Source organism: Coenobita brevimanus, chromosome 46, assembly GCF_032717465.1.
Source record: "Coenobita brevimanus isolate Jiangsu-jjx chromosome 46, ASM3271746v2, whole genome shotgun sequence".
NCBI lineage: Eukaryota > Metazoa > Arthropoda > Malacostraca > Decapoda > Coenobitidae > Coenobita > Coenobita brevimanus.
This window is the reverse complement of record NC_136999.1, coordinates 25,826,889-25,832,833: the sequence shown is the minus strand read 5'-3', so window position 1 is coordinate 25,832,833 and position 5,945 is coordinate 25,826,889. Positions and strand designations below refer to the sequence as shown.

At 36.1% G+C, this 5,945-nt stretch overlaps 1 non-coding gene across 1 annotated transcript; it reads left to right on the top strand.

The window, feature by feature from the left end:
• Positions 1–5,359: 5,359 nt before the first annotated feature.
• On the top strand, positions 5,360–5,478 carry LOC145398840 (5S ribosomal RNA). The gene has a single exon (XR_013897179.1). It is a non-coding gene; the product is annotated as a 5S ribosomal RNA (ribosomal RNA).
• Positions 5,479–5,945: the final 467 nt, after the last annotated feature.

The following is a 5,945-nucleotide window of genomic DNA, read 5'->3' as shown; positions in this document are numbered from 1 at the left end:
ACATACTTATTATATATATCATATCAGTCATAACTATCTATTCTCTCTTAACATCAGTAACTTACATTAGAAACTCAAATATACAAACAGAAAAACAGATGAACAGACATAGACATGCCGACACACGTCTTCTCCCCCCCCCCCAAAAAAAAAGAAACATATGACTTACGTTGCTTTATTTGTTAAAGAGATGTATTTACTACAGTATGTGATGATCTATATATAAAGCAACATTAATTTAATATGTTGTGGGTACGGCTTAGTCAGCACTATCATTGTCTGCTGTGCATGTGTGTGTGTGCTCCTACCTAACTGTTATTACCTACTTGTATCTTTACAGGAATGAGTCAAGTTCGTACTGTCCTGTGTCTTAAACCATATTTATCGTACATATCCTTAAATTTGTGAATTGTTTTGGCACACACTATTCCATTCGGTAGTGCATTCCATTGATCAATTCCTCTATTTGGGAAACTAAATTTCCTTATGTCTTTATCACCTCTCGTCTTATGCAGTTTTTTTCAGTGTCCTCTTGCTGATGCTTCCCCATACGTTAAGTAATCATTAATGTCTATTTTCTCCTTCCCTGATATGCATTTATATAGCATAATCATGTCACCTCTTTTCTTTCTCTCCTGTAGTGTTGGTAGATTCAGTTTATTTAGTCTTTCTTCGTAACTTAGATCCCGTAAGCTTGGTACCCATCGTGTAGCGGCTCTTTGACTTTGAACTTTTTCAATCTTGTCTATGTGTTTTTTGAGATGAGGACTCCAGACTACTGATGCATACTCCAGGGTTGGTCTGATAAATGATGTTATTATCTTTCTTAGCATGTCTTAATTTATGTATGTAAATGCTATTCTTATATTGGCAAGCAGTGTATACATGTTCCGTACCTTCTCACTGTTGTGGTCAGCCGGAGATAGTCTGTTATTGACAATCACACCTAGGTCCTTCTCTCTTTCTGATGTGTGTAGGGTTTAATTTCGTAATATATAATCCCAATCAGGTCTTTTTCCACTTGTACCAAACTTAATTACATGACACTTGTCCACATTGAATTCCATTTGCCATGTATTACTCCATTCATGAAGTTTATTTAATTCTTCTTGTAGCTCTTTACAAGAGTCTGTGTTAGTAATTCTCCTTTGTATTTTTGCATCATCTGCAAACATATTTAGATAGCTTTCATTTCCAGTGTTACTGTCTATATCATTTATATACAGTACACTAAAAACATGATTGGTGCCAGCACTGAGCCTTGTGGTACTCCACTAGCCACTGCTTTCCGTGATGAGTAATTTCCCCTTAATACTGTTCTCATTTTTCTTTTCATGAGAAAATCTTGCATCCAACAATACAGATTGCCTCGAATTCCTCCTTGATGGTGCAGTTTCCATAAAAGTCTTTGGTGTGGTACTGTGTCAAATGCTTTCTTGAAATCTAAATAGATACTGTCCAACCATCCTTCTCTTTCCTGTAATGTGTCTGTTACTCTCTCATAGTAGCTCAACAAACTAGTAACACATGATTTTCCTTTTCTGAAACCAAACTGTCTTTCTGTTATCATACTGTGTTCTTCTAGGTGATTTATCCAAGCTTTTCTTATAAATTTTTCTAATACCTTGCTTACAACACTGGTTAGTGATACATTTTGTCTATTCTCTTTCTTGAATAAGGGAACAATGTTTGCTTTCTTCCAAATATCAGGTAGTTTACCTTGACTCAAGGATTTCTTGAAAATTAAAACTAATGGTTTGCTTAACTCCTTTGCACATTCACCTAGCACCCAACATGAAATTTCATCAGGACCATTTGCTTTTCCTCTGTCTAATTCACTTAACTCCTCCTGTATTTCTTTTTCTGATGTTTGTGTTTCTGATAGTATGTGTGGGCATGCATGTTCCATATAATCCCTCTCAAAATTTTTTTCCACTGTAAAAACTGATTGGAAATTCTTGTTTAGTGCTTCACAAATATCCTTCTCTTGTGTATAGGTGATTCCATCGTCCATAATGGATTGTATTTTATCTTTTACTTTGGTTTTGCTTCTAATGTAGCTGTAAAATAGCTTTGGTTGATCACTACTTTTATTTATGATATCCTCCTCAAACTGTTTTTGGGCTTCCCTCCTTATTCTTGTATAATCGTTTCTTGCCTGTTTGTAATTATTATATGCCCTTTCACGATTGTGTCTTCTGTATCTATTCCACAACAAATCTCTTTTTTCTTTTGATATTTTACATTCTGAATTGAACCATTTCTTTATTTTCTTTTCTGCTTCTTTGTGCTGTGGGATGTACTTCTGAACATCTATTTCATAAAGTTCTCAGAATTTTTCATATATAGCATTTAAATCTTGTCCTCTAAGCTCCTTTTCCCAAGCAATTTCCAAGAAGTACTTCTTTAGGTCATGATACTTTCCCTTTTTATAATTTAGGCTCTTTTTGTAACTTTCATTGTTCTTATCTATGTCATATGGAATCCTGAAATTGCAATTTAGTACTGCATGGTCGCTTTTGCCAAATGGAGGGTGATATATTAAATTGTCAATATTGTTTTCTTGCCTCGTAAATATGAGATCTAACATTGAGGGTACATCGAGTCCTCTTTTTCTGGTGCTTTCCCTTACATGATGCGTTAGGAAAAACTCTTATACAAGATCCATGAGTTTTTGGTCCCAGCAGCTTTCTTGGCTTATTATATCTAGAGTATTCCAATTTATATTTGTTTAAAAATCTCCAGTTAGTTTAATTCATTTCGATTTCTCTTCCATTTTATGTAGTAATGCTCTTAAACTCTGAATTGTACTCTCCGCCAGGTCCTCATATTCATATCTTTCCAATGTGTTTGATCCGGGTGGCATGTAGCCTACAAATTGGCTACAATTACTTTCCCTTCAGATGTATTTATCTCTACTGCAATCAGTTCTACTTGTGAGGGTATATCTAATTCTATTTCTTTGACTTTTAAATTTTTCTTAGTTAATATTATAATTCCTCCTTTTTTTTAATGTTCGTATCTCTTCTCCATACATTATATTCCTCTAAGTTTAGTATGTCATTGGATATCCTTGGTGTTAATTTTGTTTCAGTTAGGCATATTTTACTCTATGTGGCTCATTTTCTCTGACATAATCATTCATCTCTAATAATTTAGATACCATTCCGTCCACATTTGAGTACATCAACTTAATCATCTTGTTTATATACTTGTCATGATTTGGTTCTGCTACCTTCCTCCTTTTTATTCCCTCCTGTTTATGTACCACTTTCGTACTTGCAAGTAAATTACTTTGTAAAAAAATGTATTCTTCTCCTCCTCTGATCTTCCCTCATTTTTTGTTTTTGTTTCCCCCCTCTTCTCTTTCAGTAAATCCAGTTCCTCTTGTGTTAGGCATCTTTTTACCCATACATTTTTGAACTCCTCTTTTTCCATAAGATTCTTTGCATCTTTTTAGTATCTCCACGGTGTTTACACTCTGGAAGGTTACCTTTAGGGGTCTTGACTTGCTTTTCTCGTATTTCCCTAACCTTTTGTGTTCCTCTATGTCTTTACTACAGATTTCCTTTGATACATCTTTCCATATGCCCATTACATTTGCCATCTATTTGTCTCTTGAGATCTTGTTTTTTACTTCTTCCTCTTCCATACAAGTGATTACTATAGATTTGTTAATATCTACTGAATCTCTGACTAACTTAGGATTGTTTTGGATTATTCTTTTCACTTCCTTTTTAATGCTTTTTTCCTCCACCCTTGTTTCCAAGTCTTTCTTTACTTTCACAATTTCAGCATAAGTGGTTTCCTCCTCATTTTTGTAGCTTTGCACAGCTTCATTCACCTGTGTTATCTTCTCCTCAATATCACTGCTCTGGTCTATCAGACTGCTTACTTGCCTAATTGTCTCTGTATCATTTTGAACTCTTCCATAATACTCTCGTAGTTGACTACTGTACTTGCCATTTCACTAATTTTCCTCCTAAGTGTACCCACTTCAACTGTTAGCTCATTTTTGTTTGTGTCTTTCTTGTTGACTTCCTTTTCTAATTTTTCTATTTCTTCCTTTTGCAAGTGCATCTGTTTCTTAATTTCATCGATCTCATTTTGAAAAGCCGTCTCTAACCTGTGTACACGTTCAACCAGTTTGTTGTGAGTCTCCATTTCAACCAGTTCTTGGTAGAAATCAGCATCCTGCTTTCTACATTTATCCCTTTTCTTTTCCAAATTTGCTTTACTATAGTATGTGGTCATTTTGCAGTACTAAAAGCACATATAGTACTTACAGTCCCTGGAGCAGTTGTAGACTAAACAACGATCAGCTGATTGTGCGCATTCTTGCGCTGCTTGTTTACTTTTCTGTTTGACCAAGTCTTACTTAAAACTTCTTTTTTATATTAGAACACCATTTAGTCTAACCTTGTACAGAGCTTGACTCATATAAAGATACTTATTTAGGAATGCCACTGGCCAAGTTGGCCAGGTATAGAGCGATGTCGACGTGCGTCTGCTCTCTTTCGGTGCGTGTGTGTGTGTGTGTGTAACTCACTGGGTCGGCCAGGATCACTTGATGGTCGTGATCGTCAGCTTTTACCCTCCCAGAAGGCAGCTGTATGCTCAAATAGTCTGATCAAAGGGCAAGGCTGTGACCTTCACACATGCACACACTCATATCCTTGCTCAAGGGGGACAGCAACCACCCACTTCGTCAGTGAAGTTTCGCAACCTGAGCGAGGTGCGAACTCCCGTCTACCAGATGGCAAGCGAGAACGATACCACTGAGCCAGCGAGCGGTGTGTGTGTGTGTGTGTGTGTGTGTGTGTGTGTGTGTGTGTGTGTGTGTGTTCTCATAACCCTTTTAATTATTTTTAATGTCCGATTTTGTACGTACGGTGCTCATATGGCTGATTACTATTTTCATGAAATAGCCAAAGCTATCTTTGCTCCACATGAAAGCAGATTGAGCCATCCCCACAACACAGTATCAAAAAGAGCAAAGTGCCGTATACAGACAGTTTTGGGACGGACTAGTAGTTAGGGTATTAAGTCAAGACCATCACTTCAGTTATTTCATTTTAATCAGTCCACAACTATGATTATTCTACCCTTATTTTCATCCCTTTGCAGTTTATTTCATGTTATCAGTGGTAAAATTAGACAGTAATAAGACTTTACATCCTTCCTACAGCACTTCCTCACGACTGACATCATATTGCAGTATCAGTGTGTTCCTAAGAGCAGGAAAAAATTCTGTCCTTTCAGTACAGTGGTGTCATTTTCTTTCTTCCTCCTACAGTACGAATTTGTCCAGTTATATATATATATATATATATATATATATATATATATATATATATATGCCAACGGCCATACCACGTTGAGTACACTGCTTCCCATCCGATCAGCGAAGTTAAGCAACGTTGGGTCTGGTTAGTACATGGATGGGTGACCGCCTGGGAACACCAGATGCTGTTGGCATCCCTACGTGTCAAGTGGGGTTGGTGGAGGATTAGTGCCCCTCCCTGTAAAAAACAATTAACTCTAAGCCCTTGGCCACCCCGTTTGGGACACATGGCGTCTGGCGATGAATGAATGAATATATATATATATATGGTATATATATATATATATAAATGATTATTATTTATGAGGTTATTATGGTGAATGATCACTGACAATAATATCATCACCAGTTTTTCTGATAACTCATTATAATCCTTATTATTATCAGACATTCTTTCTTTATATATTTCTTCATGTTTGAAAAATCTTGCATATTTATATCACTTCCATGAACAGAGCACTGAAAAACGTTGACTAACAGCTCTGATATTGGTTTCTAGTGATGCTAGTCTTATCTATTTTTAGTATAGCTGTTGTATACTTCAACGTAACACTTCCTCGATAAACTTTTCAAATACCACCCACTATAAAGAGTTATAACA